This window comes from Melozone crissalis, unplaced genomic scaffold, assembly GCF_028551555.1.
Source record: "Melozone crissalis strain CALT ecotype California unplaced genomic scaffold, PUWL_Pcris_2 ptg000016l_1, whole genome shotgun sequence".
In the NCBI taxonomy this organism is placed as follows: domain Eukaryota; kingdom Metazoa; phylum Chordata; class Aves; order Passeriformes; family Passerellidae; genus Melozone; species Melozone crissalis.
This window is the reverse complement of record NW_026535794.1, coordinates 32,116,822-32,144,535: the sequence shown is the minus strand read 5'-3', so window position 1 is coordinate 32,144,535 and position 27,714 is coordinate 32,116,822. Positions and strand designations below refer to the sequence as shown.

Below are 27,714 nucleotides of genomic sequence, written 5' to 3'. Positions count from 1 at the left end.
TCAAGACTTTGTATTCAACCACTGCGCTGTCTGTGAGGCATAGCTGTAGTTTCCTGCAAATAGTCTGGAGAGTCTTTGTTGTTATTTTCACTTTGCATTTCTCTTGTCCCTTTGGAATTTTCTTCTTCAGGGCTACTGCCAACATAACATTGAAATACTTCAAGGAAAAGAGGTGCCCTCCCTTTAAAAATGAGCACCTTTCCTGCAGCTCCCAACCCTCTGGAGCTAAGCCTATGAGCAGAGCAGATGAACCTCTGCAAATTCCTTCTGTAAAAGTGATTGTTGTCTGGAGGCAGAAAACGTCTGGTTTTCTGCCATAAACCCCCATCCTCTTTTTTTATTTCCCATACTGCCTCAACTCAGAGAAATCACAGCATCATTTTACATACAACTCCACAGGGGCTGCAAATCCATTCAGAAAAATAGTTTTAAAGAAAAGCCCCCAAAGCAAAGCATGATCCAGAACATTCAGCTTGGACATGAGTAATAAACCCACTGAAACATCCAAGTGGGTGGGAAGAGTGGGGAAGGGGTGGCACTGAGACAGACAAATTGCAGAAATAGATGGCTGTGGAACCTGCCTTGGCAAACCTTCTGAGCTGCACATCCATCTGTTCCACATTAATCTGTCTCCCCTGGGTTTCAGTCCAATCATCAATGCTGCTCTGAAACAGAAAGTACAGATAAAAGCCTCACAACATTTGGTGAAGACAAGCTTCTGCCACAAACCAGATAAGTGGATGCAGGGGCAAGCCCACCCTACAACAAGAGTTCACAGGTCTAAATTTTTTCCTACATCACCATTACTTTTCAAACACACAAAATAATCCATCTTCTCTAAATTCAGCTCAAAGACCAAGCGTGTTAACAGTTTCATGTTTCAGTATCTGATAAAAACATACCTGCACAACTTTCTTTTGCTATCAGACGCACACCCATACACACAGGTAACATAAAAGTGCACCTGGGAGATTTTGGGAAGATGCCCTGCAATTCCTCCTGGGGGTGCTACCAACAAAATTACAGAAAGAAGACCTAATACATGTATTTTTAACCTTGCCTATGAAAGGCAGCATCTTGAGGGAAACAAAACTTTGCAAGACTGATTCCCCATACAGATCTGTACAGTGACTTTTCTGGACTCTTGCCTCTAGATTTGTAGAGCTTTCTAATGTACAGTTCTGAGTTCTGAATTGGATTTTATGGATTTCTGAATTTTTACTCAGTTACTTAAACTAACCAAGCAAGTTCTGGGTATTAAGAAAGCTATAAAGGAAACTACAAAGTTTGTTTTGCTTTGGGATTATCTTGAAATTGGTTGACTTGGGAACAGAGATATTTTCACTCTGGGTATCCTAAAACATAGCAACTATTATTTCAAAAACAAAAGGAATAGTAAAATCTTCCGTATTTAACTTTTTAAAATCAAAACTATAACACTCCTAGGATCAAATTAAAAATATAACATTCAAATATAGTCTAAATTTATAAGTAATTTGTAAGTAATTTTAAGAAAAACCTTGCATTAATGTAAACATGAATATCCCACACTTTCTTGAGCAATTGGACTTTTCAACATTGTATCATGTGCTTGTAGCCTGGAATAGATACTTCAAATAGTTTTGTAGATAGATTCCCACATTAGAAACATTTCTTTTTCCAGCATCTCAAGCTCTTGATTTGCTGGAAGAGGGAAGGAGCACTCAAAGCACAGTTGTAGGGTATATTGACCTTACTTAACCTGTCAGTGAAATCTATGGATCCTGCATATATGATTCAAGGTAAGAAAAGCTGAGAAAATTGTGGCAAAGAGGCTCCAAAGCTGCATTTGCATTGCCTCTGAAAGCACCCAAAAGCCTACAAATGACTCTGCATTGAAACCACAAAAGAAAAGCTGCATATAAAGAAGTTAATTCATGTTCTTGCATTCTTAACTTACTAAAGCACTTCTTCCTAAAGTTGTATAAATGTTAACAAAGTCCCCTCATGAGGTTTTAAAAAAGAGCCACTTAATAGTCTACTTTAGGCTAGTCTACTCAAGAGCACATTATGCTGTGTAAAAGAACATGAGAAAGTATTCAGAATTTTAATTTTTTTTTTTTTTTTGGTAAGCATATGCAACACTGGAAGAGAAACAAGAAACCTGAATTTGGTGGCACTAGAATTATAACAGCATTTTGAAAAAAAATCCCCAAACCCACAAATAAAACTCCCCAAAACACCAGTAAAACAAAAAACCCTCCAAAAGAATGCCTCAAAAAACCCCAAAAACAAACAAAAAAGCCCAGCAAAACCCCAAAAGTTCCAACTCACATATATTTTTAATGTGTACATTGAAATATCGTTAACTTTTGTACTGAAATATTACAAATATGTTTTTCTGAGAATCCTCATCACCTTATTGAGATGAACATATGGATTTTCTACACCAAATGGAAAGGGATCTTCCATTTTAAATCTTTCTCTGAATCCCATCTGCTCACCCATGAAGAACAGGTAGTGACATTTGTCACTGATTATGCTCATTCTTATTAAGAAAAACAGAGACAAAAAGGTCTGATCCCCGAATTCAATATATGTCAAGTAAAGTTCATTTTCTTCTGATTAACTGCAATGTCAGATACCTGAAGAGGAATTACTTTTTGCTATACTGACAGAGGTCTATTCCTCATGGCATTCTATTCTTTGGGCAATTCCTATTTAACAGAGTAACATTTTCTTTAAACAACAAAAAAAAATATCACACATGGTAGAAATACACCAGTAAGATGTGTATATTAACAATGAGAATATTTCTGCATCTACTCATAAATAAGAAATTAGAGTGGATGAATAATTTAACCAAAACTATACTCTATGTTACAGCTTTTACTAGAATTTTTTAGAATTCATTTCATGGATCACTGGTAATTATAAACTATTTGAACTTAATATACTCAGTTATTTTAGGTTAATCACATAAAACTTCATTTTAATTATGTTGGGAATCTTCCACATAGTAAAACATTGAGTTCTACTTCTGCTGCTGTACCCACTTTCAAATATGTAAAGATGACCTGGAAGTAGCTTTCTCATTCCACAAATCTCCCCACAAAAAAAATTCAGTAAACCACATGAAAAAAAATTCCATCAGGATGAAAAATATACCTTGACATGTGGCTTTTGTCTGTAGCAAAAGTACAAGAAAGGGAAGTTCAAATCTGAATCACTTCAGAGTAACTAGAAAATCAGCTAAAGGTACACATCAAAAAATCCTACCAAAAATGTTAGACCAGATGGGCACAGAAATAGAAATTTCATCGTCGACTGGCATTGCATATCCCAAAACAGACCAAATAAAGGTTTCTCATCTCTTATATGCAGATGCTGTTCTTAAAACAATGTTTTAATAAGTTCTTCTTTTAGTGTCAGTAAACACTATAGCTGTAGTGTTTTCCCATCTATTCCTCTCACCAGATTTTTTTAATTCAGAAAAATTACACTTGCCACTCATAAAAATTATAACTGGGAGGGTGTGGGGCAGAATATATAGAGAAAAAGGTGGCTGAGGATGTCTGTAAGACAGCACCACCTGACAGCCATCAAATTCTACCTTTTGAAAACATATTTGAACAGTCCCAAACTACTGCTGCCTGTGATATGAAAGGCAAGGAAGTTTAGATTGGATATTAGGAAAACATTTCTTCACTGAAAGGGCTGTCAAGCAACACAACAGGCTGTCCAGGGAAGTGGTAGAGTCACCATCCCTGGAATATTTAAAAGCCACGTAGATGAGGCAGTTAGGGACATAGTTTAGTGGTGGGTCTGGAAGTGCCGGGTTCAAGGTTGTGTTTGATGATATTAGGGGTCTTTTCCAACATGAATGATTGCATGATTCTATAAAAATATGTGAGGCTTAATATTCTAAGACTCTTTCATACCCTAGAAGATTACTGTCATTTTTTGACTGTGAAATCAAAGACAAACATCAGTTACATATTTAGTTACTGTTCTAAGTACACACCTTAGGATCAAAATTCACCGTCAGGAGTTGGTTTTGAGGATTATGCCTAATTTAGTTTAAATTAAACTGACAAATTTAATCCACATGAACATTCCACTTACTGTAGGTCTGATCTTCATACTGCTCAACAGATTTTAACTTCTCCACATATTTCCAAGAAATAAAGGTATTTTCTGGACTTACAAAGAAGGACTTTCTAAGTGGACTTTCTGCAAGGCAAAAACCCACACCTAACCAGTTTTTTTTCTTTTACTGATGAAAAAATGCTGGTGGAAAGTTTTTGTGTTCCCCTCCTTCCATGCTATTAGCTATGTCAGTTTTCAATGTTGTACTTGGTACTACACAATAATTTAATTCATGTGTGTCTAAAGCTCTCACTGGAGCTTCCATCCTCTGTGCTCCCACCTGAAAGCATGTTTGCTTGGGATCAGGACAAGAGGAAGGGACAGAGCACCGTTTTCAAATAACTTGGCTGTCTGGGTCCCCCATAAGTGTCTTTGAAAGTCTTGTCTTCATACAAGAATAAAACTCTTTATGGACTCCAATGAAAAGTAGGACCAAAATGTCTGTACTTGTTCCTTCAGTTCTTTAGAACATTTCAGCTTTCCCAAAGTAACCAGCATATTTTTGTTAATGATTTAATTAAAACCTCCTCCTCATCCCCCTACTTATTAGAATATAAATTAAGGTATTATGAACCAGCAGGAAAATGCACTTTTGTTTTTGCATTGTTCAATACCTTTTTAATGTGTTCATCATGTTCGTTTGCAGTTATCTAGTTCTTCACTAAACAATTGCAATGAAATATTGCAATTTGGGCTAATTATCTTCTCAGACAGGGTTTTTTTTTAGAAAGCTTCCAAGATGGTTGAAAGTTTGAAATTAAAATAAAAAAAAGAAAAAAATCAAGCAGCAGAGAAGGCAGTAGAGTTCTCTTTCTGTAATAATCTCAACATGAAATCTCATCCAAAATATTTCTGAAGTGCAGAGACTGGCACTGAACCAAGTTGTACTATTGGTATGTGTTATGTGCTTACCAACAAACCACATATTTCTAAATATGATCTTAAATTGTCCCCAACAGATGAATTCTAGAATGCTAAAGAATTACAGATTAGCTCAGATCCTAAAAAGTATGGAACCAGGCTTTCCAGATCTAGACATATACCCCACACTCTTGATACTTTCTAAATCACAGAATGACAGAATATTCTGAGTTGGAAGGGACACAAAGATCAAGTCCACCTTCTAAGTGAAATTCTATCCTGTACTTTTCTCACTTGTTTGTTTTCTCCCCTTTTTTTCCCTCAGATATATTCTCTCTCATAAGTCACTAGGCTCTTCCTCCTGAGTCTCATAAAAATTCCAAGTCTTACTTGTAAACTAATATTTTCTAGAGAAGAAAAAAGCACCTACTCCTGTAAAAGCTTACCAAACAAGTGGCAAGCAGAAGTGATTTCTTTAAGTTGCCTTCCACTCTCATTGGTATGTGTAAAGTTAAGACAAGTTATCAGCCTCTTGAAAGAGTAGATGTAATAATGTATATATTGTCTGAAATCAGTGAGAAAACAAGTTTGGAAAGAAACAGGGTAAACATTAAATGCAAGACACTAATTTAATTGCTAACAATGCCAGAAGTGTCTAGCTAAGGAAAATTCATTCATTCAAAATTAGTAGCTAAATATTCATTATTATTGCCTTATACCCACAACTAATTTGCAATACTCTGCCACAGTTTGAGTGTAATACAGTGTCATAGAAATGTACATCTAAAAGTGAGTAATTAGACCACGTTCCTGCTCCAAGAAGAGGTTTGCTATACCTATGCAATTTGCAAAAAGGTTTTTCTAGCTCTCCCTGGAAGATTTCTCAGTAATGAAGAAGCCTGTCACCTCCTCTGGCAATCTGTTCTAGCAATTCATTATGCTTGGCATAAAGTGGTTTTCTCAGTCATCATACTTGAACCTTATACACTTTAAATTAAGTTCAGTATGTTCTGGGTGTAGAGAATAGACTACTTCCTTCCTGAATGCAGAAATCTCTATTGTATTTGAAGATTTATGCCTGTTGTCTCTCCTCTTCTTCAGCCTCAATGACTATCAACAGATCCTTTTTCCTGAAGTGTAATGTCTGAGCACAATACTCCACTAGAGGCTTCATCAAGGCTGATTGAAATGGGAGATTTCACATCCTTGTGCCTTTCAGGACAACCATTCATTTGAACACTTACATACCTCTTTAAACATAAAGAGGTAACATGATAACATGTTGCCTCTTAATAACATGACTTCCCTTACTCATGTTCAACATATGACAATACCTAAATCATATTAAAGAACTGTTTCTAATCAGTTCCTTCCTATCTTATTGTTCCTGTGTAAGAATAATACACGCTCCTATGTGCTACACTGGATGGAGAGCCTGGACACACCTGCCATCCATGGATTCTCTGAACCTCATGCAGACAAATGCAAAATACAGTAAGTTAGTGAGCTGAAAATCTCCCTGTTTCTTGCATTTTAGATCTGGCTTTAGCTACAGGTTAACTTCTGGAACGAACCTGCAGTCAGAACATCACTAAAGCAAGAATAGAATCAGAGAACATGGTTTGATTCCCAGCTGCAATATATAAGTCAGTATTTAAAGGCATTCGTGTCGCAAATAGCTTAGCTAAAGCTGTAATTTAAGCAAAGCACAAAACAATCTTCCTAATTATAAGTAAACAGTTTCATGTATATGGCTACTGGCTTTGATCACAGATTCTAAACTAGAACAGTCATGAAGTCCTACAGAAAACTGAGGCAACATATCTGTCAAGATCCAATGTTTTGGCTTTAAAATCACTATAATCATCTTCAATCTCCTGTAATTTAAAAAAAGGAGAAAAAAGTACAAAAAGGCATGTTTTTCCAATGGCAGAAAAATCTGACAGATGCCATATGGTAGTGTTAAACACATAGCTCACCTCTGCCACTGAACACACTTCTGAGATTTTACAGGGCTGTTTTAACCAACAAGCAATGATTGATACTGCTAACAGTGATAGCTGTTTTGGGGGTTTTTTAAACAAAAACAGAGTTAGCTGCTAAAGCATTTTCTGAGAAATACAGATTGAGTTTGAATTACAGTTTAGGATATAATGCAAGTGTACCACTGCAAAATCAATACATGTGTATTCTAGGGACACCTTTGTTTAAGAAGCATAGTAAGAAGGATAGGCATCTACACTGCCCCTTACTTTGATACTGTTTCATCCTTTTAACCCTCCTGTTAAATAAATATTTTCTCAACAGGTTTTTACAAAACCAAATTATGCCTATGTAGTGTCATTAAGAAGGTTATAATGCACATCAGACTTCAGCTACTCAAATACTTGAAGTCAACTCACTAAGTAAACAGTATCTTTTGACTCTGAATCATTGTTACATTTAATTAGGAAATCTTAATCCATGGCTACCATGTATCAGGCAACAGAACAAGTCATTTTCTACAGCACAGATGTACTCTATTTATACTCAAGGTAATTAACCATGTCCACAGATGAGGACTTTTGGAAAAATAATAGCAGGGCAGAAAATAGAGGTGCATACTAATGCAAGCTCCTGTTGGCTCCAAAGGGAGAGCTCCAACATCATCTCCTTTTTTCCATTAGCAACATAAACAACAACATGCAACATGTACTTGTAAAGCAACACTTTTTACTTTACTAAATATGTTCAACATTAATCACCTGTGAGAATTTTTTTTCTTTGCAGCTTGTCTGCATCTCTTTTCGGTTGCAAGCCACTTGAAAAATAAATAAACAAACTAATAGAAGTATCAGTAGCCATGGTGGACATTTAAAGAAAAACCCAGCATTTCTGAATAGGCTTATCAAATTAACTTGTTTATTTAAAAATCTCCTTCCTTTCTAACTCCATCCATCCATTAACTAACATCAATTTTGTTTGTTTGAGGTTTTTTTAAATACACAGCAAAAGCCTACTCATATACACAAAACCCATGACAGGATGAACTACTGCATTTCTCCAAGACAAATAAAGGAATTTAGGTATAGTTCTGTGGCTAAATTAGAAAATATTTTCTTTTAGAGGTGCATGTATTTAACTCACCAAGAATCCATTTAAGCCAGTAAGTCTGAGAAGACCACATTTGTGCCCTGAAAGCTAAGCATCCTCTGATCCTCTTTGGGATCAGACCCCCCCAGTCACACCACAAACCAGATCATTGCTCTGTTCAGGTTTTCAGGCAATTCCACTCACATTTTAGCCAAACACATTCCTGCCTTTCCAGAAGCATGTAAGGCTTGTTCCTGGAAATATGTGGACTCTATTCATTTATCATGCACTTAACAGCATGAACCTTCAAGCTTCTAACAAACAAATTAACTGTAAGATGACAGCTATTGTCTGATAAAGATCTGGATTAGGACTGTAAAACCCAAAGGCAAATAGTTTCTGAAGAACCTGCAAAATAAATATTTTAGTGGTGACAGTAATACCAGTGCAGTAATTGGTGCTTGGTATATCACCTGTACCTCTTCTGTCAACACCACGTCTGCATGCATGAGGAAGAATGGCTCAAACTTGAAAACTAATACTCATGGACTGTGCTTTACCTGGCAATAAGCTGGAAAGTCAGCAAATTTACAATGCAGAATGCTCATTCAGAGCTGTGCTAAAGGGCTGCTTTTGTCCTGAGTCACTAAGGAAGCACTCATCACCTCAAAAACTGCCCTCTTACAGTCTACATCTGGCCAAATTGTTGTACCCTACAGAGCAGCTTAAAATTGACTTTCAAGCATGTCACCAAATTTGTGTTTATATACTGAGCATACAGGGAATCCTCCAGAGTAAAGGCAAGACTGGGTAAGCTGCACACAGACCTCAGGAGGGGTGTCTTGAATCCATATCTGCCACAGACAAGGCTGGTTCAGAGAAGAGAGAAAAAAGGCAGCAGTAGGTCACTGCTGCCATTCACTTCTCCTTTCTGAGGAAGCTTTGTGCAGGGATCAGCAGGAATTTACTGTGAATCATAAGGGATTTTATCAAGAGCAATGAAATTCAGAAGTACAGTAAAGAGAGTCCTGACCCCAAGACATGGAAAGCTCTGCCACAGATTAGAAAAAAGTACCAGGATTTTAGTCCAAAGGCATTAACAACTTTACAAGGCTTCTGCATGAACTAAGCATGTGCCATTCATTTAGGTTACATCTCGTTTATAACCATTCCTCTGGGTTTTTAATAACCTAGATTAAGATACATTGCAAAAAAGATCAGTGCACACAGAGAATATACTTCCTACCCAATCTAATGGAACACTAAATCTCTATATTCTGCTAATCCTTTCCTTATAAGTATCATTATTATATGTTTTATCAAATTATTTTTGTTATTTATAATTTTAACAACTTTAATATTTGTGCCTGCTCCCAAATTTTGCCTGTTTAAATAATACCGTACCAAAAAAAAAGCATTCCTCACACATGCAGCAATCTCTCTCCTTAGCACACTGCCAAAATTGCCACAGAGCAGATCCAAGGTCCTGGAGAACCAGCAGAGCTCACAGCCCACCTTCTAATGGTCTGCATCTGGGCAAACCCAGCAGCCTTGTGGGTACACAGGTGCCAGGGGCACAGGGAAATGGCAGGGACGCAGCCAGGAGAATCCCCTTCTGGATCAGGATAGTGGAGAAGAGAGTCATCCCAGGGCACCCATTGCATCTGCACCTGGAGCTGGACACACCTGGGCTTCACCAGCCTCCCCTCTTCAAGGGGAATTTAATCAATATTTCCCTGCTCCACAAAGCTGCAGGGTAAAAATGAAGGAGACAGAATTTGGCTGCCCTCCTGCCAGCTAAGTGCTCTAGCCAGAAGGCAGTAAAGCCAACTACATAATATGATAGAGTACTGAGTACTTCTTTGTTTGAATTTGTGTTAAAAGGAGATCAAATCCTTCCAAAAACCTAATTTTACAAGTTCATAAATATTTATACAATGAACTAACACCAAAATCTTGAAAATTACAAGAAAAGGTGTCTTAAAAAGTACAGTAATAAATATTCTGTTTTATTTTAAAGATATACCATGACTGCTGGTGAGCATAGTGTTACTTTAGCTTTTATTGCAAGACACTTCTATAAACCAATATTTTAAAAACATATTCTCTCTTTTAAGTAGAATCAACTGATTTTGTATCTGCACCAGAACTGCATGTAAATTGCATCTTAACACTCAGGAAAAAAAGCTTACAGAACTGACAGTTCTAAATATTATATGTGAAAAATTGACCTTTTATCTTTTTTTTTTTCTTTTTAGATTTTGGGCAATGTTGCTGGGATATTTTGTTTTACTTTATCCAAATTTTTTTATTCAGTAAAATTTACTTTATCCTCTCAAAATCTTTGGCAAAAGCCATCTGAATGTGTCTCCACACATGACACCTGATCAGGAAAATGCATCCACAAATCTAACCTTAAGAAAATTAATTTCTGTTTTAAAGAACAAATGGTAGACACTGTACCCAGCTGCGTTGGAAGCCTGTCTCATGCCTCTCTAGTTCAATTCAGCACTATAACATTCCCAGAGTCAAAACTCCAAGTTTACAGATACTTTGAATAAATAAGGTAATAATGGTACAACGGTACGATGTTAACATATTGCTGTAACCTAAAGGATTGTCTATTATCTTTCTGAAGAGCTTTCCAGAAACTATTCAGTAATTCTGCTCACTTGAACTATGCCCCTTGAGTCCACCAAAAAACAGTTTTTTCAGTTTTTGAAATTGCAACATAATGATGGAAATTTCCTCGATCAAATTAATAAAAATTAATTAACCCCTACAAAAAAGTCAGTAACAAACCTATGCTTGAGATAGATAGTCTTTGCAATTTGATCTTTTCCCTTCTGGTTTAGCAGAATGAACAGTTAAGCCTGTGCTATCTTAAGTAATTTCTATGAATGAAAAGGTGAAGGAGCAACATATATTTCCAGCAAGGCCTCATCCTGGTTGATTCACTTCCAGAATTAAAACACAAGTGGAAATGAATTGCCCCATGGAGCATACACATTTAACTCCATTTCAACTTCAGCAGATTGAGTTTAAAAAGACCTCGATGAAAAAGAGCAAGCACTCCTGAACACGTACTTTCATGCATAAACACATGGTTTATTATAGTAACAGAAAATGCTGCTATGAAAATTAAACTTAAATCTTTCCCAGAGGAATAAAATTGAACACACTTTAGCCTCTTTAGTAACAGTGCCAAATTAATTTCTATGGTCTCTGATTTCACTCGAATGAAGTAATTGTTTTATGCCCCAAAGGGATGAAAATAATTTTTCCCTTGTATGTTTAGAAATCAGAACAGCTATTCTTCCTAGGAGCAAACCAGCCATGAGTTCCCCAAGCAGACCCCTGGTCACTGCAGGCCCCATGTCTCACCACTGTCATCTACAGACTCCCCTCAGCCCTGGCATGGCGCAGGGCTCTCTGTGGCCCCCCTGACTGTGCAGAACCAGCAAGAGCTCCTTCACGCGCAATGGCTGTGCGCGACGTCTCTAACGGGCACGAGCTGCCACCTTTCTGAAACTGCTGGCACAGGATGCTCTTCCCAAGTATCCACAGCTCCCCCACCCACCAAAAGAACCTCAGCCTGTTCTCATGACAGTCAGCCAAGATCCAACACATTCACCCCTAATCCCTTTCACAGATTGTGCTGGTGGGCACTGTCAGTCGCTGTAAGATTGGGTTTCTTGCTCTCAGATAGTAATTTAAGGGGTGGCATGGAGCAGCACACTGTCTCAATAATTGCAGAGATAAAGTACATAATTTTCCAGCTTAGATTCCAAAAGTTGGTCTCAGATTTCCTGAAAGGGCATGGGTCCAGAAGAGGGTCACAAAGATGCTTAGAGGGATGGAGCACCTCTCCTCTGAGAAGAGGCTGTGAGAATTGGGATTGTTCAGGCTGGAGAAGAGAAGACTCTGAGGACACGTTATCAGAGCCTTTCAGTACTTATTAGGGACTTATAATAAAGATATGGACAAACTTTTAAGCAGGGCTTGTTGTTACAGGACAAGGGATAATAGTTTTACACTAAAAGCGAGTAGACTTAGACTGAGTATTAGGAAGAAGGTTTTTTTAGTATAAGGGTGGTGAGACACTGGAACAGATTGCCCAAAGAAGGTGGGGGTGCCCCATCTCTGGAAATGCTCAAGACCAGGTTGCATGGGGCTCTGAGCAACCTGATCTAGTTGAAGATGTCCCTGCTCATCACAGGAGAATCAGACTAGGTGACCTTCAAAGTTCCATTCAAATTCAAACTATTGTATGATTCTGTAATTCCAATCAGCTGCCAGCCCTGTCTCCTACTACAACTGCTTCCAGTTTCAGTAAAGAACAATAAAAAAGCCCCAGGAGCAGGAACCAAAAACTATGGCTGCTCCCATCCTACACAGCTGACTAAACACAATAATAGACAAATATTCTGCATTTCTTTCCTGACCTCAGATTTTTCATTTTCCCTTGCTTAAAAGCAGAGATTTAAAAAGAGAAATGAAGGGAGTTCTGTCTCATCCAAGGACTATCCTAAAACACTACAATTTTTATAGCTATAAATAGATGAGTCCTTAGTCCTTAGAGGCAGGTGCCATGCTCAGGAGAACGTTCAAGCCATGGGCTGCATGTGGAGACCAGCACTGTACTAAGGCAGCTTCCAAAACCCTAAGAAGCTGTGGATTTAGGAGTCACCCTTGCAATTCCTCGTAATGCTATTACTAGTCTGCTCCTTGCACAGCATGTGACATTCTCATCCTGTTCAACACTTTTAACTCTCCTCTGTGTGCTGTGATTTTGTGTTCTGGATATTAGAAACCTGACCCTTGCTGTCTGCATGGCTGAGAATAGCCCATATTTCTCAGATACTGTATTCATCCAACAGCAGAGATAATAAGCCATACCTCAATCCTCAGTGAGCTTTTAGGGAACATATCAAATCTGGAAAACAACGTCTCAGATGCGAAATCCCATGGTTTAAATTCCTTGGCACAGGCGAAGTAACTCTCCAACATGTTTCTGTGATTAAAGAATAAATCCTTAAAGCTTTTTCAGGTAGTTTTAGCTGTTTTCACATACTCTAATGCTTCTTCAGTTTCTTCTTGAAAAGATTTTTGGTAAAAGATACAAGCTAGACTAGAATGCAAATAAATGAACCACAGGAAAAAAAATTAAAAGTTACTTTTCAAAATGTAGTCATGGTATCAGTCATAAAATTACTTTTCAATTTATATATAAATACAAATCCCAACATGTATTATATTTTAAAATTTTTATGTCTAATGTTTTTAGTTTTTGTAATTATCTCCTAATGCAATTCTCACATTTGAGGTGCTCCCAGATTATCCTCAACCTGCCCAGCTAGACTGACTCTTAGGTATCACCATCTGTATGTACAGTGAACATTCAGAAAATCGCACAGTAAAGAGAGTTCCTTCCTCTCAATAAAAGTGATATTGGAAATTTATTCACCTGTTTGACATAACACTGCCATAGTTTTTGGGTACTAATTCTCCTGTGGCACATATTGCGCCAACAAATACAGAAATGACAATATGAGTTCTCTAGATTTTATCATTTAGTAAACTTGCAGAAGAGGGCTTCCCCAACCCCAGAATCAAACGTAGTACACAAGCGTATATAATGTGAAATTGTCCTACTTCCTGACCAACAAAATTCTCTAGAACAGTGAACCCTACACAATGTCTTTTCTTGCCAGCATTTAAAAGTGCTCAGGCCCCCAGCAGTCCACTTGGTTTCAGTGGAAGCATGGGGAAAGCTTATTGACCACAAAAAATGCCTCAAGGCAGGTCATTCACAGCTTGTTTGCAAAGCCTATATTTTCTTGGCTTGTGCAGCTCTTACCAGCACTTTGAAATTCACAAACAGAAATAACTATTCAGATACCTGATAAGAAAAGAAGCAACAAACTTATACCAACAAAGCAAAGCAAGGAGCAGCAACCTATCCTGGAAAGGTTATATGGCTTCTAGAGGATTTGTTTCTATACAAGAAGCATATTTTGTATTTAACTGCAAAGTGCCTGTATGTCTGATGGTTATCTGACAACTATTTATTCATCTCATCTTCAATTTAATAATCTAAAACTGGTTGGAAGTATCTATAAGGTAATTTTAGTGTTTATTAATCAGCTAAAAGACAGACTAGGTCCATGTCTTTTTAAATAGCATCCTGCGTATCAAGTAACATTTATTTATTAGGCACTTAGGTGGTTTACAACCCTTACTTGAAGCTACCTGAGCAACAAGTAGGTTGTGACTTACTACACACATAAACACAAAGTATACATCTCGCTCACTCAACCCTTACCATCTTCTATTTCCTTGAGAACATCCTGAAAAGCTGGGTAGCAGCTGCTTTCTTTGGCTTTTAAGATATTAAGAATTGTTTTTTTAAATCCAGACAACACTGAAACTATAATTATACAAATGAGAAAGAAAACAATTGAAGATCATGGTTGTCTGTCAAAAATATACAGCTTACAAGTACACTCAGAGAATTGATGAATAAATATGTCCCAAGCCTACTACCAAATAAAGACTGATAAATGCTGGCTGAAATCCTTAGAAAGTTTTAAAAACTGGGGAATGAACTGGATTCTTCACAATTCTCACTCACCTGGCATCATGGTATCAAAACACTGTGAATAACAAGCATGGAAAAAGAAGAGGATTAAACACAGCTCCCAACAATTTGGAAAGTAAGTAACCTTGCCTATTATTTTAAATTAAAAAGAGCTATTTTGCTTGTAGCAAGCTATGATTGTTATCGTTAATCAACATTGTCTGATTCATGGCCAAATTTGGCAATGATTTCCTGAATATAAACTTCATTCACAAACTCATTTTCTCCAGAGTGTGAGAAATGTCATGGGAAGAAATTTAGAAGACATGGACAACAACAGAATCCCTTACAGCTGTTTAACCCCTTAACATTAACTTCCTCTTCTATTTAACTCAGTCTTTCTTTTGTAATTTACACAAGCCCTGCTTACTTTGGGAAACCACTCTAAACTATTTGCAAAAACAAAACAACATAAAGTTGTTTTGGTGCCTCATTTTTCAAAGTGCATAGAGAAAGGCAATCCAAAAGAAAGCTCTCCTTGATGCTTGCAGAAATATCTGAAATCTCTTACTTGTTTATTTTTAAATAAAATGTTGTCTTTTCTTGCTTTGCAGAAGTTCAGCTCCATTTGGAGGCCCGTATGAAGACCATGCAGCAGCAGAAGAGCAGAATCCTTCTCACAGTGTCAGGAATCTGCTGTGACCACCAGTGATTCAACTGCATGCAGCAGTGTCCTGGCATTAGAACCTTGCCTGCAAAATACAAAAACAGCCCCTGAATTTCAAAGTGAATATTAACTCATGACAGCACAGAGCCCTCCATCCCCATTCCTATATGCACTTTAAGGATGAATGCCACTGAAATTCAGAATTTTGTTCTGACTAGAACAAGATTTTAAAAAAATCCTGAAGACAGAGCCAAAAGACTGTTTATAAAGACACAGATCATATTTCAGCTGTATTTATTAATCAACACCATGCCCAAACACCCTCTCAAAATCATTGGCGGAAGATCCTTTGAATAGTTCCTTGTAGTGATTCCAGAAGTGAAAGAATCTGCATTTTACTATTTAATTTCTTAATGTTATGTGGTAATTTGTTTTTCTGAATAAACATGAGAGTTAACATAAACCTAAAATATGAAATTGATCTTATTTACTATATTTTATTACACTTTGGCAGTGTTTACAAATAGAGAAATTATAAACACACCGCAAAGCATTTTAATAAAATATTTATGGAGCATTAAAGCTTACATTCTGTTCCACAGATTATTTTTTCCCTTTCACTTAAGCCAATTCATCAGTTCTGCCTCAGTTTTAGCTGAGTTTTTAGTACTTACACTACTCTGCCTGGCACATCTGCTTCACTGCTGTGACACAGAGCAGGGAGCTGACCCTGGCCAGAGCCTTCAGATCATTTTTTATTGTGACAGGATTATAAACCTCAGTTATCCAACAACTGATTATCAATCATCTCTGTACGCAGTCACTCCCAAACTGAAATCAAATCTTAGGTTTGCTTGAGCTGTGAGCACTCTGGAGCACAGCCCATAATATTGCTGTCTCTACAGGTAAGAAAGACACATCTGAATAATTAGTGTCACTCTTCTTTTTGATGCCATCCTTTGATATTAGTGTTAGAGTAATCAAAAACAATAAGACGCCTTTTATGATATGAGCTTAGTTCACATGAAATGCTCAAGGCAACAGAGAAGGGCAATCTATTGAAAATACATTTAAATGGTAATTCAAGAGAATAATCCTATTTTGTACCCTGGAAGCATAGCTTCAACTGATTCCAAATTTTGATGACTCTAAAGAATGCTTAAGTCTTACCCTTGAGATTAATGAACCCAAAATATAAATTACTGAATATTCATATTTCAATATGACAAAAAAATTGCACTTGAAAAAACACTTATTGTACCAAAACCATTTAAAACATTTTCAGTGTCAAATATCAAAACTGATAAATAACCTTTGAGTTACAGAATTCAGGGAGATGAACCCTTGCTATGAGCTCAGTTTTAGGGCACTGTGCTGCTAAAGTTGTGCTGCTACATCCATAATGTGTCCCTCTGATTCCTTTCTGCGCCAGTGACTTACAAAGAAGAAACTGGAAAATAACACAAAAGGAAGCAATAAGAAAAATAATTGTGCAAGTCTGCTTTTGCATTACTCACAAACTCATGATGCAGATTAGTTTGTTTTGACAGTGAAGACATGAACAGCACAAGAGCAATCTCAACATAAATAAGTAACAATGGCAAAGCCACAGGTAAGCAAGTGGGCAAAAAATAAAATGGAGAAGCTAGGATGAAAACCACAACACTTCTATTGGTCTGCTTTAACCATCATCCTTCTCCCAAAATCTAATTTATTAGGGCCTGATAGAGTAACAAACAGCTTCTCCAGCACCTTGAAGCTGAGTTTCCGTCCCAGCCTGTGCCTGAGCACCAGCAGCTGCTCCAGGGCAGCAGAAGTCTGCTCTCCCAGAGCCCATCCTCCCCTCCTAAAAGCCTCCTGACATCTGTCATGCTGGTCAGTTCCCATCGCATCCATGAGGAGGGCATGCCTTACCCTGCTTCTGTGCTCCCTGGAGACTCATAAGGCAGACATTAATTTAACGAGTTCATTTGTGGCTTTATGAAGTAATTTATGCTTCCTTAACACAATAAACTCCTTAACCTTCATGTCCTTCATAAATCTGATAGGGTTTGGACTTGCTCCAGTATGGAAAAAAGGAGCAAAAATGTCATTGGGAGGGGTTATTTTTCTGTTTTTGAACACTAAAGCCATGTTATGACATGTAACTACTGGATTTAAATACCAAAGTTATGAATTAAACTCCTTTTGTATATACTGAGCGAGCAGTAAATTCATGTCAAAACCTTTTGTTTCTCTTTTAGTTTCTCCTTTGCAAAAAGTTGTAAAATATTTTAAAATAAATTTTTAAGCACTTTGTGATTACAAATATTTTGTTTTGGTTTGTTTTTTAAAATAACACAAACCATGGAAATTGAAAGTTATAAGATACAAACATCAGCGGGTAATCTGGGAAATTCTGTCTTCCCTTTGCAGAATATGCTGGTTAAGTAAACTGCCACAATAGTGCTACAGATACCACTTGTGACACCCAAATCTTATATATTCGTGTCCCTAACATCAAACCAAGGAAAAAAGTAATCCCATTCTCATTTGAAGCAGAAACACCTAAGCCAGCTGAATGCCTGTATCAGTTGTCACAAAAATTATCTTCCTTAATAAGTACAGATTTAGCAATGAACTGTGAACTTGGTCGTCAACTTCCTCTTCTCTTTGTGCTTGTCATGATTTGCTCTGGGTCTTTTTCTTTTTCCTACTAATCTTTGGAAAAAACCTTGACCTTTCCAAGCTGCCCAACAGTGGATTTCAGATGCATTCAGGTTGCTGTGCTTGGAATCTTTCTGCTTTGATGTTGATAGGAGTTTTGTCATGGGCTTCAATCGGGAGGAGATTTCCGTCTCGGCGGGGGAGTTGTGGTTCTATCCCTGCCCCTATTCATAACCGCTGCCTCTCAAGATCAAACTGAAAAGATAATGACCAGCCTGAAACCTGAACACTGCTAACAAAGTGCTAGCAGACAAAAAGAATACTTTTCATCTTCCTGTCATTGCCATTGGTACTTTTACAAAATATGTGTAATACTGCAGCATAAATGGCACACATTTATTCCCTCTCTGAAACTTCATTTTCTTCTATAAAAATGCAGAAGTGATAATTAAAAAACTCCGTGAAAACTGTTTGACTTCCCTGGTCTTAAATTTGGGTTTTCCCAAGCAGAGTTATGGACATGAATCACTACATTCCTCTCCCTCCAGCCAAAATTTGGACCTGTATATGTACATCAGAAAATTTTCCATGGGACTGGAGTATTTACATTTAAAAACATGGTATTTTGATGAGTCAAACTTTCTCAAAATTTTGGAAAAGGAACCCAAAAAGTCAAAATGAGGACCAGAGGCATGACTCGGGGGCAAGAAAGAACAGTACAAAACCTTTAATCCATGATGTTGCCTTTTCGTAATGAGTGTAAATCCACTGTTGCTATAATGCAGAGTTTCCAAAGCCATTTTAAGTGAAATTTTGTTGCAATGGTAGGAGTCTGGTCTGATTTCAGTCTCTCTCTCCTTTTTCTTCAAAGTGTTCATGCAGACTCAGTTGAAAAGTTGAAAACTAAATACTTCATGTTAGTCCCAGAACATTTACAACAAAAAAAAATACCCTGAACATTTTCTACTTAGTCCTAATTCTAAGTGTCTTCTAAATATTGTTAATAAAGCAAGAGATTTCTAAAGAGATTTATGACATGTACACTAAAAGAAGATGCTTATCTTTAAGAAAATCTTATACAAGAAATTGTTTTTATAGTTTAATCCTAATAATTCTAACGTGACACATTGTGAAATCTTGTATACAAATCTCTTCCAATTTACACTTCAGAAGCAGCAGCAATTCTAGGCAGACTCATGCAAAATTAAATATTCCTTCTATTATTACCTTCTTATGAGCTTTCCTCCTTTATGAGCTGTAAAAGTCTTTCATCTTGCAGCTTAATAAACTGCTTTTGCATCATGTTGTCACCAGAGAGCTGATTGGAGGTGGTGATTCCTGGTGTGCCCAGCTCTGGTGTGGCAGCTCCACAGGCAGCAGAGGCAGTTCGTCACCACTGCCCACGGGGGAAGTGACTCATGCCTCATCCCTCACCATGACGTGCGCTGGACAAGAAGTACATCACCTTGCACTCTGCTGGGGATGGCTCTGGAGACTGGAGCACAAAGAAGAATATATCTTGCATGCAGTATACAATTCAGATGACAGCAGTCACATCCATTATACAAAAGGCAACAGAAAGAAAAGTGACATGCTAGACAGAACCAAGCCTCCAGCAACAAGTCACTTCTGATGATTATATTAGAAATGGGACAGCTACTTTTTTTTAAAAGAGGCACTTTCATAAGAGCTATTTTGCATCAGTTGTCTCTGATACAAGTTAAAATATCATTCTCTTTTTCTTTTCTTTTTTTTTTCTGCTTTATCATAAGTATTCAGATATAAAAACCTCTTCTATGAAAGCCACTGCATGCTGGAGGAGTGTTTGAGCCAGCTCCCCAAACTGAAGGTCTTTTCTGCTGTTCTCCATCCCAAGGCACTCTGTGGTGCTCCTCACAGCACAGACAGCTTTCTGCATCACCTCATGTGGCACCCAAATCAAGTGAGATGCAGGTTATTGGTTTGACAATACCACTGCTCCGTTTCTGTTTAGACAGACAAAAGATGAAGAGGGTTCAGCTGCCCATAAGAGCTCTCCAACAACTGATGCATAATAGAAGCCAAAACCTCATCACTGGTTTTTTTTGGACAGAGTAAGGAAAATGTGATATGTAAATAGGAAAGTTTCACATCCAGAAAAATTTTCTAGAACACCTATACTACACAAACATACATATCCCTTGTTCTTCCTCCTAAACTTGCTTTTCCAGCTTCCCTATGGATATTCACAGACCTTTCCCAAGCCGCTGGGCTTGGAAATATGATCATATACACCATCTTTTGAAAACCATCCCTGGATATGCCATAGCACCTTTCATCAGTGCCATATTTTAATATACATAATTGCATTTAGTCATCTTTGCTCTGTCAAAAATCCATATAGTTTTATCTTCCAGAGAGCCTTATTGGTAGGTAACAGATACAGAATCAGGGTCCTCCTTCCAGATACCAGCAAGTTGTATTTAGGAGATGAGACACGATTCTCACAGACCTAACTCTGTTCAACTGTATCTACTTGATTCCTTAAGTTAGTGGGAGCTAGAAAAATATTTGGCAGCATAACTTTTATCATAAATTGTGTCTTCATGACCAAAAATAAACTAACTCTTCAGAATCTTTGCCAGGGCTCTGTATTTCATGGCTTGGCAGCTCTGCAAGTTACTGTGAATTTCTCTGCTTGCTCAGAAATACAGAACTGAAATTTTCATTGAATCAAAATGCTTTTAGCCTACCTGAAAGAGTTAACAGCCTTTACTGAGTACAGGCTAAACTGAGTGCTGTCTGGGATGATACCAACAAGAAATTGGCTGATTCTGTGACACCAACAAGCATGTACAGCATTAAGTGACTCCTAAAATGAGCTGGTAGCCCACTGAATGGTACCGGGCAGAGGGCTGAGAGGACAGAGACAGCTCCCCAGCAGAGGAGTAATCCCTGAGAGAAGGTCAGCCTGCTTGTGGCAAGGGTCAGAAACTGGAGGTAAGAAATATCAGCAATTGCTGCCATAGCATAAGCATGGCTCCATCGGTAGAAGGATGGGAGGGAGAAGGGGAGCTGTGCTTTGCCCAGCTGAACTGTTCACAGATTTTCCTGTTGGACACTACAGTCATGAAAACAACTCCTTTGCTACAAATATTTTAACTGGGACCAAGTTTTATACAGTTCTTGTAGTTCTAGTTCTCAACACAGATGTCACAGAGGCAGTACAGCAGAAAAATCTTTAGTGACCTTTATCAAAGTAAGTGGCAAGAAGATCTTCAAAACCATTCACAGTCAAGGGAGAAGAGGTCAGGAAAAAGACTGACACTATTCTTAAACTATTAAGAATTTATTAACTATTAACTTAACTATTCTAAAATGCATCCAACTTACTGGATAAAAGATACACATATAGCCTCATGGTGATGCAAAGAAAAGATGCATCAAGAATTAATTTTTGAACCTGTTCTGTTGGTCAAACCAAGGCTGTGGAATCAGTCTGAGATTTTGTCCAACCCTTGTTCCCTCAAAAAAACCCTATCAGACAACTTTTTTTGTTTCAGACTGACACTATATTCCGTCGAGAGACGACACTCTCACTGCCTTGGTTGCTGATCGCTCTTCAGGTTTCGAAATAACAAACCCTTCGGAACTGAAAAGAAGAAGCACAAACCCGCTGCATTTCCCCACTACCCACCCTGGGAGAGGGGGAAAAAACCCCTGAAATTCCCTGCGAAAAGCCCCGATGGGCCGGCAGGAGGCACCCGCGGCGGCCGCTGGCGCTGCCCGGCCGGGGCTTCCCGAGGGACCGCGGCGCAGGGAAAGGGGGCTCGGCCGGGAAACGGGGAATCGGCTGGGGAAAGGGGAATCGGCTGGGGAAAGGGCAATCGGCTGGGGAAAGGGGAATCAGCTGAGGAAAGGGGAATCGGCTGAGGAAAGGGGAATCGGCCAGGGAAAGGGGGCTCGGCAGGGACAGGGTGCACGGCCGGGGAAAGAGGGCTCGGCCAGGGAAAGGGGGCTCGGCCAGGAAAAGGGGGCTCGGCCAGGGAAAGGGGGCTCGGCCGGGACAAGAGGCTCGGCCGGAAAAAGGGGGCTCGGCTGAGGAAGAGGGGGATCGGCCGGGAAAAGGGGGCTCGGCTGAGGAAGAGTGGGATCGGCCTGGAAAAGGAGGCTCGGCCGGGACAGGGGGCCGTTCCCCCTCACCTGCCGCTGCCGGGGCCGCCTCGGGAGCCGCGCTGGGGCCCGGGACGCGGCTCTGCTGCTGCCGGCTCGAACATTTATTGCCCCATACACACACCCCTCGCCGCCCCGTCCCGTCCCCCCGCTCACCGCGTTCCCGTCTCCCTGGGGGTGGCTTCCGCGGGCCCTTCCCGCTGCCGCAGCCGGGGCACGGCGCTGCTCGCTCGGCGGCGGAGCGGAGCCGGCCCGGTGTCCCCGCCTGGACGGAGCCCGTGCGGGAGGGCCGGGGCGCAGGGCACGGCAGCGCGGCGGGGTTGAGGGAATTCGGGACCGTTCGCAGCGCCGAGTCCCTACGGAGTAGCGCTGGCGCATCCTCCCCCGCGCCGCCGGGAACTTGCGAAATACGAATCCCCGTCTCAGCATCTCTCTCCGCAAACGTGTAGAAAAGTGCCAAAAATTAACTGTTTGTTGCCTGCCCGTACCTGCTCCCCGGCGCGCCCTGGGGATGACAGGACCGCGCGTCCGGTGGGAGTTGTTAGACATAAACCAGACCCCAAATGTCCGGCTCCCACTCGGGGATCCAGAACAACCACTGGGACAGGTCCCACTGGATCCCGCTCCAGCTGCTGCGGGCACACAAGGACAAGGGGCTCAGGAGGAAGCAATGCGCCGACAGCGGTTTCATTTGGGCAGCTCGTAGTTAAACTTCAGGCCGTGAGAGCAGCAGCCGCCTCTTCCACGGCCGGTGGGAGGACAGCTGCTTTCTGAAGTTATGCTCACTGTGCAACAAACATTTCCTACCGGGATTTAAAACTGCTCCTCAGCTTGCTTTTTGCAGAAAAAAAATCCTCCAGGTCACTAGTGTTTGCATTCACAGCTGCCAAAGCTGCCTAACTGTATCTGACTAAGCACAAACAAAACCCAGATATTTTCAAAATACATGTTTTCAACCCAGTGAAAGCAAAATATCTGTGGATGTCTGAGTAAAACATCCATTATGCTAGCTGCAAGGAAAGCCAGCTTCACTTGGTGTGTGACAGGTTTCCCTCTGAGGTTTTTTCAGTTTGGCACTTAGATGCTGCTCATGTCTCTACCAGCTCATGGTGGTCTGCCAAGCTGTAGAGCACCTCTGTAGACAGCCACTCATCCCAGAAAAAGTTGATTTCTGTCATATGACTAATGCAAAAACACCCCTTTAAAATATGTGCCTGCTCTTGGCATGGGCATCTGGAGACCTCTGCGATCATGGCATTATTTTCAAGAAAACATCTAGGATGGAATTGTGAGTTGAGTCCACGACCAATGTGCCTTAGAGAGCAGTACCTCAGAGCGCTCAGAGCCCTGCGCTGCTGCATGGAGCTCTGTCAGGAGCCGAGCACTAATAGTGAGGCAGTGCCCAGCAACCCACCTTGTGCCAGGCTGCTGCCCCACAGACCTCTGGAGCTGGCTTGCTTCCTTTGTGCAGAAAACTGCAATGCTGTTTGATGAATTTTACTCTCCCTATTTTGCAGCAAACAGGACATTACATTTCTCCCACTGGTTTCTTTTCTGTGAGCACCTTTGTTCTTATGTTCTAAGAGAAGGAGATTACTTTCCCCTCTGCAGAGGTCAGCCAGAATTCAGCAGTGTTGCTAGGGCTTGGAGCTTGGCTCTTTCACCAGCGCCATCCATTTGCTTTTCATGCTTCACTTGGTCAACATTCAGCATGTAACCAAGTTTCAGAGCACTTTTCACCTTTCTCAAGGAAACAGAAGGAGGTTTTTTTTTTTTTTTTTGACTTCTCTTGCTCTTTGGAGACATCAAACTCTGTGATATAGCTCCTCACAGCTAAGCTTGAGCTACATCTCTTTTCTGGAATCACAGAGTGGCGGAGAAAACACCTGTCTTGGTGTAAGTGCAGGGGTTTTTCCAGGCTTCCCCAGATGAACCTGCCTCTTGGGTCATAGCCAGAGGAGTCTACAAACTTAAATGGGCACTGATGAAAAAAATCTATCTTTCTATCTATCTATCTATCTATCTATCTATCTATCTGCCTGCCTGACTACCTACCTACCTACCTACCTACCTACCTATCGATTGAAGGCAAGTAATTTCCCAATTTCCTGTGGTGAAATAAAACACGCTTTGAAGAAAAATTAAAATATCTATAGTTAAACAAGGATGAAAAATCCTTAAAGTTGACCCGAAGTCTCTTTCTGATTTCTGTAACCTCAGTGACTGTCCTCATAATATGTCCTCAAGATTTACTTGCCTTATTATTTTCTGATAATCTTTTTGTTTCTTTAAATCTTATCTCAAATATTCAGCACAAAATCTTCTAGGAGTGCACTTCAGCAAGAGTATGGGTAAAAGCTTTCATGCAAATTTTCTAGTTAGCTACTGTAGCTGTAGCACAATGAATACATATATTCAACCCAGTATTTAGAGTAAATATTTGAATTGCTTAGTTGGCCAGTCAGATGGACAATCAGATTGTTAACGGACAAATTAAACAGTAACTTGAGATCATAATAATACATTTTGAGGGATATGAGGTGACAATTGACTAGATATAAGTGAAAAAGATATTGATCTCAGTGAAGTAGTATAATAGATGTTTTTGTTCTCTGAAATTAAAATGGTTGGCACCTTCAAAAAGTAATTTTCTGATCCTTATTAAAAATTGCTTGTAGAATTTTCATGGAAAGCTTTGTTTAGTTCAGCTGAGGGATCACATGGTATATTCTGTCAAATGAAATTGGCATTCAAATGAAGAGGTACACACAGATTATTGTGGTACATGTATTTTTATTTCTTCAATATGACAAAAAGGCAATCTCCAAATTCTTTTTCTGAAGCTGTTTGAAATCTGTCATCATCTTCCACAATAACCTTCACTTTTGATTTTCCTCCATGTATCATTGCTGTCCAACTGGTAGGGGTTTGTTGCAATAAATATTTGTCTCAGTCAGCTTCTTTTCACTGCATGTGTTCGTGTGTGTTTGCTAGATATCTCCTCAAGACCACTGACGACGATTTCTTTTTCTTTTTTTTTTTTCTTGCAGGGCACAAGCAGAACTTGAAAATATGGAAGAGATCAAATAGAGACAGGATTAAATTTAGCATTTTTGTGGGTAAAGCCTCTTTATGTATTGGCTTGTTACATACTCCATTGTTCTCTAGCTCTCTACTCTTCACATGCGTATTAACATGTCAGCTACTACAATTAATTAGATAACAATCTAATATAGACTAAAGTTCTTAAGAGTGAGAAATTTCATTCTAACAGTGTGGTAACAGACTACTGTGCTAAAACAAGCAGAACATAGAGGCTATTGAACAGTCACAACTAAAGGAGGAACAAGGGTGCAATCACTAATTATTACTGGCTAAATAGCAATAATAAGTAGCAAGGTGATCCTCCATGCCAAACTGATTTTGAAATCTACAAGTGTAAAAACAGAAGACTACCCAAAGGTTTCAATCTTAGTTTCAGAAAAGTCTTCAGGCACTTATTTCAACAAAAGTGAAACTTAGATATGCGAATGTAGAAGTGTGGATTGTGTTTAATGCAAAAGTCACATTTACTACAATACATCTGAATTACACCACTTGAATGTTTTCAGTAACTTGATATTGGATGCCAGTGAAATCAGTTCTGCTCATACTTAAGAGCAGGAGCTTAAATGTATGATTATTTCACATCTTAAGCTCTTACCATTTAAACCAGAGTATTTTTATTCCATCAAGGCTACCAACTTTATTTCTGTGTAGTTTCATGCTGTTATAAAAGAGGAAGAGAAAAAAGCTGAGGGAAATATAATTTTTTCTGTGTATGTAGAAAAATCTCTCTGGTTTATGAAAATCTGTAAAAATTGATTGCTTCTCTTAATGTAAACAGATGGTAACATCCAGGATGATTGACATTAACTATGTCCATGCACAGCTCCCAGGGGAATCTACTTTTAACCATATGCTACTCTGTCTGCAAGTCCAGCAGTTAGAAAAATAAACACTATCAAGAATTTCCACTTTCAAAGACCTTTCAATAGTGCCTCTACTGAGTACTCTGTGACTTCTGCTCAAGATAGAAAGAAGCTGCCAGCATCATGTCCAAGACCAGTGTTGTGCCAAAAGTCAAAAGCATTAAAAAAATGTATATTTGCAAAGGGAATATCCTACCTATTCTCCACCTTCTTCTAGCTCCATATGGTAACTACTGCTTTTCCTGTTCATGTACTATCATTTTAGACTTCATTCAGATTTCTTTTAGTACTTCAGTCTCCTATTTTGTAATGTACTCGTTTTCCCCCTAATTAAATATTTTATCACCCTTCTCATCCCACTCTCAGGTAATTCTTGCCTGCTTCAATGATCTTGACTTCTTTTCCCTTTATGAGCGGCAGTAAACTTTAGTGACTGCTGTCAATAAAAATGGAAGACTTTAGGGGGAAAAGGTATACCAATCATCATTGTGTTTATGCTCTAGCTAACTTTTTTTCTCCTTTAAATAAACACCTCTTCCACATGTGGTTATGGAAGTTTCCTTTTAGGAATTGGCATAAAATGACGAAAAAACTGGCATGCTTAAACAAAAAATGCAACAGAACAAAAGTAAAATGTGTGGATTTTTAAAACTGTAAACAGAGAATCTTTATCTGCAAGAGTGAAGTAGAACTCACAAAAAGGAGATAGCAAGTGGATAGTGCTTTATATACTTGTTGATGTACAAACTGAAGAATCTTTAAGTCCTGAAAGATGTACATGTCCACTTAGCAGACACACATATCAGCATCAATTTAAGTTAGGAAACTGAGCTGTGAAAGTAAATCTACACCTTGTTAATTCACTTACTTTTAAAAAAAAATCTGGATGTGTCTAAGTCTATGCAGAGAATGCTTCTCTTGCTACTTGCTTTCAGTAGTTTTAAGAATCTTTCAGAACTTTGACATATATGTCAACACCAAAAGGTCAGCCAGCTTTAAGATTGGGTTCTTCCTTGAATTTGGTCCAAGACTTTCCTTTAAAATACATACAAGTAACACAAAGTTATGCATTCAACTAAAAACAACATAAAAATAAATGCTTAACAGAATTTTAGATCAGCAGCACAAACACTTTTTGATAAACACTCCCTGCCCTGCAAACTTTTATTTTAAACTGTAGCTTGGACTAAGCTTCCATAATCATGGGGATGGAACAGAGGTCTCATTCAACTGAAATACTTTCCAAAGGAGTTTTCCAATATAAATATTTAAGAGAGAGTACTTCTTTTGTCTGGTCTATGTGTTTCTGCAATGTGTTTAGCAAGAAGCAAAAGGTTATTCAAATAAAAAGCTATAGCATTTGAAAAGGCAATGAGAGAGGTCTTAATGGCAACCTAGGCTAGGCTAGGACACAGCACAGATGCATGAGGGAACAGATGCAAGAGAGAAAGTGAAAAATTCCAGAAATGCTGTAAAATATGTACCTGATAAAGAAATCTCTGAATATTTATGGTCTCCAATATGCTTCAGTTAAGAACAGTTTATCCTTCCCAGGACAAACTATGAAGGTTGAAACATTTATTTTTAAAGGGTTGTGCTAAAATATTGTTGTAAGAAATTATTAGAAGCTCAAGGCT

At 38.9% G+C, this 27,714-nt stretch overlaps 1 long non-coding RNA gene across 1 annotated transcript; it reads right to left on the bottom strand.

Moving 5' to 3' along the window:
* Window positions 1-584: 584 nt before the first annotated feature.
* LOC128935363 (uncharacterized) lies at window positions 585-22,346 on the bottom strand. Its single transcript, XR_008482942.1, has 4 exons — window positions 22,263-22,346; window positions 19,182-19,449; window positions 15,213-15,393; window positions 585-665 (listed from the first exon to the last, which is right to left on the bottom strand). It is a non-coding gene; the product is annotated as an uncharacterized LOC128935363 (long non-coding RNA).
* Window positions 22,347-27,714: the final 5,368 nt, after the last annotated feature.